The 15,958-nt window shown below is 40.7% G+C and overlaps 1 protein-coding gene across 2 annotated transcripts in view; it reads right to left on the reverse strand.

Annotated features, from left to right (window-relative positions):
• The window catches only part of LOC149447878 (leucine-rich repeat and fibronectin type III domain-containing protein 1-like protein), a 789,142-nt gene that overhangs the window by 422,206 nt on the left and 350,978 nt on the right, over positions 1–15,958 (reverse strand). The window lies entirely within an intron of this gene.

Genomic DNA, 15,958 nt, shown 5'->3' on the forward strand with positions numbered 1-15,958 from the left:
CCTAAAAATACATAAATAATTATTATTATACAGGATTTATATAGCACCAACAGTTTGAGCAGCGCTTTCCAATATAAGGAGGACAGTACAATTGAATAAAAAGAAAATAATGAATAAAATATCCCCAAACTCGAATACCGCTAATCCTAACCTTAACTCTAACCCCTTACCCTAACAAAAAACAAAATAATAAATCAATAATAATAATAATAATAATACAAAAATAAAAAAAAAGCAGATGGAAAAGCTAAAGAAGCAAAATAACCTAGCAACAATTGATGCAACAGATGATATTTTTCTCTATTGGCTAATAAAAAAATGCCAAAGCTCAAAAACAGCTAAATACACTGTATGAACACACATAAAAGCACTCAAAAATCGAGGTAAAATATGTTTGAAAAATCACGCAAAAAAAAAAGCAACGCTCAGATGTGAATGGAGCTTGAGCCATGGACTGTGAATGAGGATTGTAAACTAGACCCCGGGACAGCAGATCTAGACAATCTGAAAGGACTCAAGGAAAGTCTGCCAGGAGACTAGAGAGGTCAGAGTACCACATGCGCCTGGGCCAGCTCGGTTCTATGAGATTTATGGGAATGCCCTCAACCTTGATCCTGCAAAGGAGAAAAGGCAAAGATCAAGTTGAACTGATCCCACAGAATCACCAGTGCAAAGGTCTGAGGTTTGCTTCTCTCAGACCACAGAGAAGACAGCCAATAGCAACAAGCTGAGGAATGCTGGTTGTGGGGAGGATTACAGGTGAAACTCAAAAAATTAGAATATCGTGCAAAAGTTCATTTATTTCAGTAATGCAACTTAAAAGGTGAAACTAATATATGAGATAGACTCATTACATGCAAAGCAAGATAGTTCAAGCCGTGATTTGTCATAATTGTGATTGTGGCTTACAGCTCATGAAAACCCCAAATCCACAATCTCAGAAAATTAGAATATTGTGAAAAGGTGTAATATTCTAGGCTCAAAGTGTCCCACTCTAATCAGCTAATTAAGCCATAACACCTGCAAAGGGTTCCTGAGCCTTTAAATTGTCTCTCAGTCTGGTTCAGTAGGAATCACAATCATGAGAAAGACTGCTGACCTGACAGTTGTGCAGAAAACCATCATTGACACCCTCCATAAGGAGGGAAAGCCTCAAAAGGTAATTGCAAAAGAAGTTGGATGTTCCCAAAGTGCTGTATCAAAGCACATTAATAGAAAGTTATGTGGAAGGGAAAAGTGTGGAAGAAAAAGGTGCACAAGCAGCAGAGATGACCGCAGCCTGGAGAGGATTGTCAGGAAAAGGCCATTCAAAAGTGTTGGGGACTTTCACAAGGAGTGGACTGAGGCTGGAGTCAGTACATCAAGAGCCATCACAGACAGACGGATCCTGGACATGGGCTTCAAATGTCGTATTCCTCTTGTCAAGCCGCTCCTGAACAACAAACAATGTCAGAAGCGTCTTACCTGGGCTAAAGAAAAACAGACCTGGTCTGTTGCTCAGTGGTCCAAAGTCCTCTTTTTTGATGAGAGCAACTTTTGCATCTCATTTGGTAACCAAGAACCCAGAATATGGAGGAAGAATGGAGAGGCACACACTGCAAGATGCTTGAAGTTCAGTATGAAGTTTCCACAGTCTGTGTTGATTTGTAGAGCCATGTCATCTGCTGGGGTTGGTCCACTGTACTTCATTAAGTCCAGGGTCAACACAGCCGTCTGCCAGGAGATTTTGGAGCACTTCATGCTTCCTTCTGCAGATGAGCTTTATGGGGATGCTGACTTCATTTTCCAGCAGGACTTGCCACCTGCCCACACTGCCAAAAGCACCAAAACCTGGTTCAATGACCGTGGGATTACTGTGCTTGATTGGCCAGCAAACTCGCCTGACCTAAAACCCATAGAGAATCTATAGGGCATTGTGAAGAGATAGATGAGAGACATGAGACCGAACAATGCAGAAGAGCTGAAGGCCGCTATTGAAGCATCCTGGTCTTCCATAACACCTCAGCAGTGCCACAGGCTGATAGCTTCCATGCCACGCCGCATTGAGGCAGTAATTGCTGCAAAAGGGGCCCAAACCAAGCACTGAGTACATATGCATGCTTATACTTTTCAGAGGTCTGATATTGTTCTACGTACAATCCTTGTTTTATTGATTGCATGTAATATTCTAATTTTCTGAGATTGTGGATTTGGGGTTTTCATGAGCTGTAAGCCATAATCATCACAATTATGACAAATCACGGCTTGAACTATCTTGCTTTGCATGTAATGAGTCTATCTCATATATTAGTTTTGCCTTTTAAGTTGCATTACTGAAATAAATTAACTTTTGCATGATATTCTAATTTTTCGAGTTTCACCGGTATGCTGGGCCACCCCAACAGCTCACCTTGGTTGTCATTAACCAATGTCCTGAAGGTAGCTGCATAACCCTACATCTCTGAATATTCTTCTGTGACCCCTAATTAAAGGTTAGGAAATATAATTTGTTGGATGGAACTGGCTTTTAGGGCCCATTCACACCTTTGCAATTTGGAGCATTTTGAAACCAATAGAATAGCATCAGTTCACAGATCAACACATTTGCACTGCACTTTACGTTGCGTGTCATAATGCAACGTTGACCTACAATTTAATATATGTTGCAATGCATGTTGACATTGTTTTGATGTGCTTATATGAATTTCAATAGAAAACGCATTAAACAAAATAAAAAGCAAAAAAAAAAACAAAAAAAAAAAAAAAAGGTATGATCCAGCCTTAAAGAAAAATTTTTTTAAAAAAACCCACCCAGAAACAAATTAAATGCTCTATTCAACAGCCAGTGACTTTTTTGTTCTTCTTGGGTCCCCCGTTGGTGTTCCTGGCTCCTCCCCCTTGACCAGTGCCCCCCAATAGCAAGCCGCTTGCTATGGGGGCACTAGTGCATGCTTGCTCCAGAGCCCTGCTCTATGTGGCCCCACCCTCCACTCTCTCGTCATTGGCTCACTGGCTGTGATTGACAGCAGTGGGAGCCAATGAGGAGACTGAGACCCGGGACAGCCAAAGCTCCCGTGCACATCTCTGGACTGAGGGGGGACTGAGGTGAGCATTGGGAGGGGGGGGGGGGGTGCTGTGAGGGGAGCAGCACACAGAAGGTTTTTTACCTGCATGAAAGTAAACAAAACCTTCAGTCTTTACAACCACTTTACATTTTAGGCCTTTTCCCCCATTTATTTATACCTGGTGATCTGCTTACAAATGGTCGTTCATTTATGTAAAACCTTTATAACAAAAAGAAAAACAATGTTGCTGTTAGGCCTGGTTCACACCTATGCACTTTGCTTTTGATCTGTTTGATCTTTTGATCTGTGGTGCATTTTGCATTTTTGTAGTGTTTTGGACACATTTTTTATGTGTCTTGCGTTTTTCATGCTTTTTTTTGGCCAATTGGTTGTTGAGCAACTTAAAAACTGCTAGAAGTGTTGAAAATGCATAAACAACATGATAAAATACATCCAAATCCCATCAAAAACACACTACATGCTTTTTCTGCAATGTCTCCATTGAAGTCTACTGAACCAAAAACAACCCTTTCCAAAAGTTCAGCGGCTGAAAAAAGCATAGATGCGAGTGTGTCCCATAGGAAACCATATTAAACTGTAGTGCATTTCTGCAAACCGAATAGGTGTGAACCAGGCATAACTGCTTATAAAGTGTTAGCTGGAATTCAGTTTCAATTTGTTAGTCAAGTCAGTCTAAGGCCTAGTTCACATCTGGCAATTTGGAATTGGGAGCAGAATCACCACACTTCCAAATGGCACTGCAATCATTTTTAATGGCCCCTGAAATGCAGTGTGGCTTTTCCACAATCCCAAATTGGCAGATGTGAATGGGGCCTAAATCTACCACTACTCACTCCCCAATGTGACTATTCTTTAGTCCGAGGGTGTCTCTGTTGCTCCTCTATCAAGAGTGGAGACAACCTAAGGCCTGGTTCACAGTGCAGTTTGCTTTTGATCCATTTTGGCAATGCTTTTCGCATGTTGCTTTGCATTTTTACACACGTGTTTTTGCCTCTTTTGCTTTGTTTTTGTTGCTGGGCAGAAAAAAAAAAAAAACGCAAAACGTGGCAAAAACACACTGCATGCAATTCAGCAGCGTCTCCATTGAACTCTGTTGTAAGAAAACCACTGCTTTTTGAGTTTAACCCCTTGACGCCGATCGCACGCAAATATGCGGCTTCTCGGCCTCTGGGCCTTGGCACCAAGCGGCCGCATATTTGCGTGCAATTACAAAATACATATGTGCCAAGAATGCGCGCCCCCAGCACATATGTCCGCTACTCCCGGAAAGGTGCCGATATCCCCTTTCGATTGGGACATTTTCCGATCATGTGACTGCCGTGACAGCGAATTACGGTGGCCACATGACCCTAAAGCCCTACCCCACCTCCCAGTTTCTGAAATTCTTAAATGGCCAGGAGGTGACGGCACCAAGAGGTCACAAAAGTCCCTGACCTTTTCCAAAATCGCAGCTGCTCAAAAAAGCTGTGAATGTATCCCATAGGAAACTATGTTAAATGGACTGCAGTGCATTTCTGCAAAAAAACACTAAAAAACACATAGGTGTGAACCAGGCCTGAGACAGGAACTGGCAGGATCATCAGATGAAAAGAAAAGAAAACTATAAAAAGGAAACTAATGCAGCCACCACATTTAAAGACTGAAAGGCTGCAAAATACTACATTTTTGTTTTGAGGTTTACCACAGTTTTAACATTTTAAGAATTTTACTAAACAGCAAATCATTCTGACTTCCATATTAAAAGAAACTGACATTTTGTGTACAAGATTAGAGGATTTTTTCCCCCTTTTAGTCAGGGAAGAAGTAGTTGGGACGCAAGAGGCAGCCAATCCGAGATGGCAGTGCAGAGAAGATGAACCAGCTAAACAGGACAAGATGGAGTCTGAGAGGAAAGGAGAGGGGCAGTGTATGAAAGAGAATAAAACATGAGCCAAGAGAAAAACTAGGGCAAACATGGAGCAGGAAAATGATATGAGGAGATTGCTGGTGACATTGAACACAAGTACACACATTGTCCACCGACACAGATGCCGGATACCAGCAAATGACGTATTGCCAATATTCCTTTCATCTGCTGACCTATAATGTTTCTCTATCACACAACCACTTTCCCGGCCTCCAGGGGGATGATTTTACCTCAGAGTCAGCATTTCCACTCGGAGACAGTGATGCTGATAACTAGCGAGTGTTTATGCTGCGTCTCTGCCAAACTAATATCATCTCTTTATTATTATGGTTTCCGTTACCATTCTCCAGAGCAGATAGGTTCTTTATATAGCTCAGTGCACACACAGTGGAGACAGCCAATGGAATGCATTTTTCCAAAACGTCAAATAATAAATAACACCAATAATTTGTTTGTACATTTGAATTTTTTTTTTTTAGTCCTGGCCATAGTAAGCAAAGAAAAAAATACAAATTATTTTAAGCAAATATGAAACATTGCATACAATTATTATGCAATCTTCCTTCCAGCAAGCAGGTGGCGCTTTAGTCCACTTTTCATATCAATGGGATCTGTCAATGTCATTGGGCTGTGGTCCTATGTTGATGAGTAAAATGTGGTGTGCTTTCAGGTGTATTCCATTTGCCTTGGAGATTAGTTTGAGACTCTTCTAAGATCATCAGAGGTCACTGACATGCGCGTTTGACTTGTAGTGGTCCTCGTAACCTGCGTTTGATTTCAGACTAGGCTGCATCATTCAGCTTCAACCTGCATTTCCATTCCTATTGACTTCTATGGTGAGAGAAGTAGTTCTGAACTAAACAAAAGTCCATCCACACTGTCTGTTCAATTTCAAATGCTGCTTTACCCTAGGTTCACACCTAAGCGTTTTCTGCAGTGTTTTGCAGAAACGCAGCACAGTCCATTTAACATGATTTCCTATGGGACATGTTCACATCTCCATGTTTTCACCCGGTGCGTTTTGAAAAGGGTCAGGGACTATTTTTAACGCAAAAAGTAGCTTTTTTGTTCTATAGACATCAATGGAAACTGTGCATAAAAGCATGTAGTGCGTTTTGCTGCATTTTCGCCAGATTTTACATTTTAAATCTGCCTAGCAACAAGAAAAAAAAAAGTGCAAAACGCATAAAAATGAGGCAAAAATGCAGGTGCAAAAATGCAAAACGCAATGCAAAATGCAATGCAGAAAAGGGTCAAACGCAACCTGCATAGGTGTGAACCTAGTCTTAAAGTGGTTTTAAAGGTAGAATTAAAAAAAACAAAAACAAAGAAAAAACATGTTATACTTACCTGCTATGTGCAGTGGTTTTGCAGACAGCAGCCCTGATCCTCCTCTTCTTGGGTCCCCTGCCAGCGCTCCTGGCTCCTCCCTCCTGCTGCGTGCCCCCAGAGCAAGTAGTTTGCTATGGGGGCATCCAAACAGGCACTCTCTTGAGATACTAATCTGTGTGTCCATTCACATACAGAGTTGCAGCTTAGCTCCGCCAACTCTCTCCTCATTGGCTCACTGTGATTGACAGCTGTGTTGTCTTAGCCAATGAGGAGGGCAAGTTGTTGGAGAGCTGAAGCTATCATGCACATCACTGGACCGCAAGGGGCTTAGGTAAGTATTAGGGGGACTTCTGCACAAAGAAGGTTTTTTACCATTTATGCATGAACGTAAAAAAACCTTGAGCATTTACAACCACTTTAAGAATAGACATATCTCCTTAGACCCGGGGCTCCCCCACCATTTTGTTTTTTTAATTTTGGCGCTGGGTTTCCTTCAAAATCCATACCAGACCCAGAGGTCTGGGTATTAAAGAAGAAAAAAAAAGCCGACAATTGCATTTAAAAACAATGCTGTTTTTTTAAATGTAACTACTAACAAATTTTTTTTCCTCTACTATAGCTCAGAGAAGGAGCTGTGATTCACGGAGAGCTAAGGGAAGCAAAGGGGCGGGGTCACCCAGTGACATTACCCAGTGCCCCCCCCTTTGTTTTCTTTAGCTTCGGGGAGAGTGGCAGCTCATTCTCTGAGTTATAGTGAAGAGAAAAAAAAAGCTGGTAATTATATTTAAAAACCAGCACTGACATATTGCGACAGCCAGTGAGGGAGCCTCTCTGTATACACTGCTCCATCACTGTATACACTGCTCCTCTCCTGTCCTCTCCTCCCACACATTGCCCCCCCCCCCCCTAAAAAGAGGACCTGCCACTAATATGCTATCACAGGGGACTATTGGTTCCCTATGTGATAGCAATAAAATCATAAGTTAAAAAAATCTATATACATTAAAGTAGAAAAAAAAAATGGAGCCTCCTAACCCCCAGATATGCAGACATTTCAATTTCGGTTCGGTTTTCGGCCACATGCTTTCTGAATTTTCAGTATCGGTTTCGGCACCAGAATTTCGGTGCACCACTATTGGAAACAAAAGAATACATTCCAATACATTACATCACTTCTGGAGTTCTTGTTGTATGAGAATTTTCATAACTTTAGTAACCTCTTCATTTTCAATATGGAACTAGCATGCAAACAAAAAATGATCATTCGTCCAATATTGCATACACAAGCATGAATGGATGGTGAGATGCACATGCGTGGCTCAGGGTACACAGAAGACCAGTAGGGTTTCTTCTGCCATATAAATCCTACTGGTCATATAATATCTAGGATTTACAAGATCCTGGTTGAATTGGGGGGAGCTGGATCTCCGTTGTTCTTGGGAGGGTTGGGAAACATAACTGGGTACAAAAATGAATGATCACCAGAAGAGGAAAATATTTAATTTACTGCACGAGGAACACAAATATAGTTGAGATGAATTATAAACGTTAATCTAGATGGTATTGCACACTGAGTGTGGCACATAAAGGTGATACTTCTTCTCGCTGTTTATGCTGGAGAGGATGTGGGGCAACAGGGACAATGGCTCATATATGCTGTGAATGCCCAAAAATTCAGTTATTTTGGCAGGAGATAATTCATCATTTACAGGAGATTTGGGGGACATCTATCCAGAAGGATCCGTGGGCGTGTCTTTTCTATAGAACAGAGTTGTCGCTAAAACAATATACAAACAGTTTATTATACCATCTTATTGGTGCGGCAAAGGGTTTAATCCCTAGGTTTTGAAAGGGCCAGGATCCACCGACAATGAGGGATTGGATAGCAAGAGTTGAATTTGTTAGCAGGATGGAGGAACTTTGTTACAAGGAGAAAGATGAAATGGAAAAGTTTAGAAAGATTTGGGGTAGATGGTATGAGTTTAAAACATCAGAAAAATACATAAAAATTAAAGGTCCCCCCGATAGTAGTACCAGAGAATTTAAATGGTTAAAGAGATCTATATATATGACTAGATAGGAGGGGGAAGAAAGGATAAGACGAGATTGGACAGGGGTGTTTTGGGGTGGGTATGGGGATAAAGTTTACGTGTATGATGTAATAATATTATACAGTGGTTTTGTAATGTATTTTTTCCTAAAAGAAAATTTAATAAAAGATATAATAATTTAAAAAAAAAGTAAATCCTACTGGTCAGCTATTTTTCTACTTTTATTGTTATCTCTATTTTAAAAGGAAAAAAAAAAACTATGTGCCTTTAAGAAAGCCAAAATATTGTAAAAAGTAATTCCTGACTGTGAGGTCATTTTAACATAACATAATTATTTGAGGACTCTGGAGGACTGCCTTGGACTGAGAGCAGAGGGCAGAGAAATTAGCAGCCTATCCACAACCAGACTGACTGCTTGATGGATTGCAGTAAAGCTAATTATTAAGTAAATAAAGCCTGGAACTAATCTGTGAAATACTAGAAATGTCCATTAGCAGCTTTCTGCATTTTGATTTCAGCCTAATTTCAAAGTTTGCTATGAGTAGCTCAGGCCCAACCAACCGATGCAGTGTGAGGAAGAGATTACATTGTGCCCTGTATAGATGCAGGAAAAGCGGGAGGCACATCAAACTCTGATGATTTACAGAAATTTGTTTGGCCAAGTTTTCAGAATAAATTATTTAGATACTGTGGTGCTCCCACTATGAATAATTAAGATGACAGTCATCCTTCACATACGTATGAGTCATGGTTAATATCAGAAGAACTAGTATAAGACGAAGAGTCTGGAAGTTGCTGCCTGTCTATACACAAGAGTGACTGAAGCTTGGCACAAGTCATCTAAGTTATCAAAGTGTTTGAAGGAAGAGTGGTCCCAGGCACGTGTATTACTCTTTAACCGACACATTCTCTCTTTCATCCTTTACAATCATTTCCCATACAGATCACATTCAGATTGATGGAAGTATGACAATGTGGATTGTCTCAGTCAGTTTTCTCGAACAATTAGTAACAAGCACACGTCTGTCAAATTACGGTAAAATGGATTCAAACAAATACCTTTGAAGCGGAACTCACAAAGCACACAAATGAATGCAGCTTTGTAATCATTAATGCAGAATTAAATGCATTTTATAGCTGTAAATGGTGTACCTGAATATGACCTGGCATCACCCTCTGGTAGTCCCTGTACATCAGCTGTGGAGGGTGAATGGAAGAAGCAGTACAGAGAGCCGACATGTTTATGTACTGATAAGAAGCATGATGATTGAAAAGAAAGGTAGCACAAGCATGAGCTCATATCTCAGTCATATCTCAGTCACTCTGCTCTCTCCTCCTAAGGCCAGTTGTAAGCTGGGTATGGGTCCAGGATGACCTGGGGCTCACAGGGAGAGGAATTGGATGGTGCTGGTCATCAAACTGAGAAAATCTAATGGCAGAGGCAGTAGTGAAGGGGAACATTCCTGATATGCATTTAATTTTTCTTGGCTGGAGGTTTACATGAAAGTGGTTGTAAACGCTCACATATACCCAGTGAAGTGACTGGCTTCAGGTGATACACATAGATGAAACAAATCATTCTACATAAGTTGTACGTGTTTATCTAAAATCGTCTCTTAACTACCGTACAAAGTGCAGCATTTACACAGGATCTCTCCGCTCTGAAAAATGGGGGGCGGAGAGCTGAAGTTACATCAGTGAAGAGAGCTCTGAGCTCTGATTGGAGGGAAGGGACACACCCCCTTCACACAGCTTACAGGATTAGAGCTGAGGCTGTCAATCTGCTGGAGGTCCCTCCCCTGTCACCTTTCTCTTGGTATCAGGAAAACTCATCACAAGCAACTCATGCCTATAGCAGAGGAATAAAGCAGCAGACAGAAATGACTTTGTATCCTGGATTAAGACACACAGTAGAGGAATATGTTTAAATCATATTTCATGTCTGATTTTTACAACCACTTTAAGAATGTTGTGGGTCATATACAGTATGCATAGCATTGTTAAAGCCTAACCCTGGGAAAAAATATTTGGGACATCTGCAATGTAAAAAAAAAAAAAAAGTCTCTGATGTGTGCGTTGTGCGCATCCAGCGCTGAAGCTTACAGTTCAGGCAACAGTCAGTGAAGAATAGTGGGTGGTGTACACTCCACATTATGCATTCTTCAACTGTCTTGTATTCTTCTCTCAGCATACAAGGCATGTATGAGTCCAATCATAAAACATCTTGTATCTGTGAAATGAAAACAAGCTGTTTTATGACCGGATGAGGAGAAGCGCATGCTACTAAACATCTCATCACCAGAACTGTACGTTTCAGCGGAAGTTTGGTGGTTACTGCACTCACTGGGATGAATGAAAGTACATATTTTAAACAATGCAGTACAGCCCACACAAGTAACACCCACCCTTATGAGGTAATTTTTTTTTTTACATTTAAAAAAAAAGTTGAAAGATTTTTTTTCTTCCCCAAAAGTTCAAATTTAAAGATCAGTTGTTCAGTAGATTGACTTAGATGTAGATTAAGTATTTAACCACTCCATGCTGGCGCGTCCCGGCCCTTTAAGAGTTTCAGAAGTCGGGAGGCGGGTGGGGTTTTAGGGTCATGTGGCCGCTATCACTGTTGTCACATGATCGGAAAAGTGCCCAATGGAAAGGGGAGATCGGGACCTTTCCGTGAGTCACAGACATGTGCTGGGAACATGCAGGGCGCGCACTCTCAGCACATATGTATTTTCTAATTGCACGCAAATATGCGGCCGCTCGGCGTCAAGGCCACGACGCCAAGAGGCCGCATATTTGCGTGCGCTCGGCATCAAGGGGTTAAAGTTGGATTATCAGATACAGATATAGGTGATTAATTTACAATCAATTTCAATTAGATATCCATCAAAAACAATAATATTTGTAAAAATACTGTACATCCAGCGTGGGGTGAGAATATATGGGGATTGAACACAAACCTTCTGCTTGACCCAGAATAGACAAAGCCCACAATTCCTACAAAATCTTTGAAATATCTGTGCTTATGAGTTATAGGCTCCACAAGCTTACTTATATAGCAAGCTCTCCTGAAAGTTCAGGTATGCAAGAAATATCTGTTAAATTATATTCATTGATGGCCAAATTCACAGGTAGGTTAATGTACCCACTGGCTATATTTATCTGCAACTGACAGGTCTTCTTACTGACTTGTTCCCCGGTAGGATTATATAATTCTGAAGTGGAGCTCCAGCTAAGGCCCCATGTACACAGGACACTTCTAAATGATGGAAACTAACTTCTGGAAAACATAGGTTAAAAAAAGTCTGTTTAGCCGCGATTGCATAATGCGTTTATGTGCGTTTGCGTTTAGAAGCGTTTTTTAAAGATACGCACAGGAGAATGCCCAGAATGCACCTAAAAGTGGTAAATTATTAACTATTTCAGACTGTTTCAGAGAAATGCAGAAGCAGAGACAGCAGTATGTGTTGAAATGAGCTTAGGTGGGAGTTGCTCATTAACATTTCTTTTGTTTCCAAGGGTGGTAAAGGTGTCTGTTGGAGAGTCAGTAAGGCCACCTGGCAGGGGGTCTTCATGAGGAATTTGAGGTGTGAATGTTCATTAACATATCTTTTGTTTCCAAGGGTGGGAGAGGTCTGAGGAGTGAATTGGTCATTACAATGTGTGAGAAGCTTGGTGGGAACAACCTGTTTTCCTTGTTTTGTCCACCCGAGTACCTTGAAAATGCTTTGCATGCATTTTTCATGATGAAAAAAGGCTCTGGACAGCATCGGGACTGGAAGAGTTAAAAAATTTTTTTACCTGCAAATGCTTATAAACGCAATCTGCCGCGTTTACAAGTGTTTTGCGTTTGAAACACTGATACAATCGACTGCTGAACGCAAGTTTTCTGCATTAAAAAAAACGACTGTAAACTGAAATGCCTGTAAACGACTGTAAACAAAGATGTGTACATGGACACACAGGAAAACATTAGGGAGAGTTCAGGGGTTGCTGAAAAAAAAACACTGAACAGCTCCTAAACGTGAGTTTATCAGCTGCAGTGTACATGAACCCTAAAAGTTTTCTTCTAGGTTTGGACAGGGTGGGGAAGGGTTAAACCAAAGGCTGTGAGATTGTTGTAGTTGTCTGAGTCTCCATTGCAAAAATTTACCCTTGCAATTTTTCCTGGTGACCACTGTCACCAATACATAAAATGACAGCAATCCAAAAAGTTACATTTGTCACCTAAACAGAAGGTGTTTGGAGGGGGGGGTGTCTTCCAACAGGGACACTTGTAATATCTAAGATATTGATATCTAAGAGTAGATTTCCGTTACCAGATCTTTCCAAAGGAGACATAGGGGTAAGCAGAATCTGGTAGAGGTTCTATCCCTGCCCGTTCTGTATGAAACAAAGTTTTAGCTATAAAAGTTATCATGTCAAATACTAGTCTGTGAGGCTTCACATGGAATTGACATAAACCATATATACAGTTCTGCTGCTTAACACCTATATAAGTTCTTGAGAAGATTTTTTTGAGGTCCATCATCCACAGCATGCCTAGCCTAGCTACTGAACCACCACCAACATAAAAACATTCTAAGCTAAGAATGGGGTTAGTGAGAACATGAAAACCTGAATGCTACAGAGCTCTGTCTTTTCAGCAACTAAAGGATCAATAAGAGTATTGTTGCTTGGTATTTGTGATATACGTATACCACAATAAAAACAATAAATGAAGAGTGAAAGAAAAGCAGTGATAACTTCAAGCAATGTAAAGAAGTCCAATAAGGACGTCAATTAAGTCTCATTCAAATGGAAGAAAACAGGCTAGCTGTGCTACCTACTACTATTGCTATCTGATCATACAATGCAATGAATAAAAATAGTGCAAGAGTGTCTAGTCTCTTTGAAATGAGTCAGCATTAAACCCCTGATGAAGGGGGGAATGCCTGAACCCCTATAAGCCTTGGATGTTTAATTTTAACAAAAACTACATGCAATCTTTTCTGGATGCTGACAGTTGGTGTGGCACTTTCATTGCTTTTTTTACTCTCTTGGACTCCTTTCAGGACTCCCAACTGGGGTGCTATGCTGCATGAGAGCAGCCTCATCAAAGCTATACAGCTTAACTGATTGAACGGGTCACTTGCAACATGCAATAGTTTCGTATTCAGATATTTCGTATATTCCAGATATTGATCTGGTCAATTAAGTAGCAGAGGGGGTTGTTATTCAGTTTCAACTTAATTGGTGTTAATTAAATTAACAGGTGTTTTAGATGGGCAACAATGAGACGACCCCCAAAACAGGAATGGTTTTACAGGTGGAGGCCACTGACATTTTTTTCCCATCTCATCTTTCCGTTTTTCACTAGTTTTGCATTTGGCTAGGGTCAGTGGTAGCATGAGGTGATACCTGGACCCTACAGAGGTTGCACAGGCAGTCCAACTCCTCCAGGTTGGCACATCAACACCGTGTTCCGTGAATGAATGAACTGCAAGTCCCGACAGCCTTTAGCGGCTCTGAGGAAGAGGCAAGTCCTTGAAATGAGTTAGCCTGTTGAAGGTTCAGGGTTCCTATTGTGAGATGCGATGCAATGTGTACTGGACAGTGCTGTTCTTTCCTTTTATGATGAGCTCTGGACTTACTCATCCTTTGTGGGTATATTACTTATCTTTATATCAATAAAAATTTTTTAAGGCAATGCACTAGGCCGGTGCGCCCTGTTTGTTTTCTTTGGATTCAACCTTAGCGGCTGTCAGCTTGTAGATTTGAATGAACTACCACGGAGCTGTGGAGCATCGTGGTAGTTCACTTAAGTTTCCTGTCAGAATATTTGCTTGTTCCTACATCCCGTACAGCAAGATAATAATCTGACAGGTCTGAAGGAGACCTGCATGGCATCAGCAATCTACTGATCACTGGCAATGCTTTCCAGGCTCCTGTCAATAATAAACTCACATTTTTTTTTTACCTGCAAAAAACTGTGCATTTATTAATTTTGTCTAAAAGGTGAACTTATCCTTTAAGTCCAAGGGGAGAGGAATAAAGTGTAACATCAGCACTCCAGTGCCTTCCTCTCTGATGCTCTGGGTTGGTGGATGGCTCTCACCATCCTTATGTACAATGCAGTTCTATTGAACCCAGATTGTACTTGATGAGGTCAGTGTGTGACTGTCAACAGGAACATCAGTCACATAGATGGAGGGAGCCTGCTGGAGTGAGGAAAAAGGTAAATATTACTGCTTATTTCTCTGCCCCTAGGATTAATGAGCGTTTCCAAAGCAGGAAAACCTGACTGCAAGTATGTTTTAGTGTAAATCTCAGAGTTTAGCTGTAACTCATCAGAAATGACTATTGAATGACATTAAAAACAAGTGGTTGCTCACAAATAATGCTTACCATATCCCTCATGAGACAAATCATTTAACCTACTAAGCGTGTCACTATCATTCGATCCCTTGGACTGCACCCATTAAACAAATAATCATTATCACCATTTATTGACATTTACCCCATACAAGAAGGGACATTTATCTCATTGAGTATCTCACTGTCATTGGATGTTGTTGTGCGTATATGAGACTATAGAAGTATAGATTTATAGATTTTGAACCCATTAAACAGGTCATTACAGTTAGATCCCATTTGTTTTTCCATCACTTGAAGGACCATACACTAAAAAATGAAGACCCCTTTAAGATACAGAACCTCCTATACTGCATACAGATTCAGCTTTGCAATATTTGAATTATGACAATTTTCATGGTGCTACAGAGTGAAATGCGGTCTATTGTTGTATGCTGTAAATCATTTTGGGCTACAGGAGGCTTACCAGAAGTTGCTTCTAGTGTCCTTCAATGGAACTGCTTGCCATGAAGCTAGCTATATGCAGGGCATGTTCCTCATGATATGAATACTATTCCAGGTATTTTCCATTCCTATAGGCTTCAAAAACGCAGGTATCCCATGTACATATCTAGCAATTGACTTACTTGATTCACAGTGTTTAAAAGACACATGGGCCAGATATGGGCTAAACTTTGTAGGTACAATAGGGATATTGCACAATCTCTTAAATGTGTATAAACACTGGTCATTCAAGAAAATCTGCACTCCATGAACATTCAGTCCGGACAACTGGCATCATATTAGGTGCAAAGTGACTTAATGTGGCACGTCTATAGGTACCTACACTCATACACATGCCTAAATGCCATAAAACCTAGGGTGTTAAAACTGAAAAAAAAAAAATCATCATAAGCAGAGGTTACCTACAGGGAAATGCACATGACAAAATAAGTAAACACACAGGCAATTAATAGCTACATAGATGTGAACTATTCCTGTAGCATGCCTCCATTCCAAACCTTCATTTTGATGAAAGAGGCACCACCATCACATTACATTACAGTGTCTTGGGGAAATTGGATACTGGCAAGTTCAGAAAGGATTTCCATGCAAACAGAAGTTTGTATCCAACAGCTTCTAGGTACTCCTGGGCCATAAAACAGCAACTTCAGCATGCAAGGAAATGAATAAAGCAGTGGACTGGCCACGTAGCATCACAAACTGTATAGTTCGCTGTATTGCATGGTGAATATACCAGTAGCAGACTG

Source organism: Staurois parvus, unplaced genomic scaffold, assembly GCF_062004578.1.
Source record: "Staurois parvus isolate SC_StPar_1 unplaced genomic scaffold, SC_StPar_1.0 ptg000668l, whole genome shotgun sequence".
Lineage (NCBI taxonomy): Eukaryota > Metazoa > Chordata > Amphibia > Anura > Ranidae > Staurois > Staurois parvus.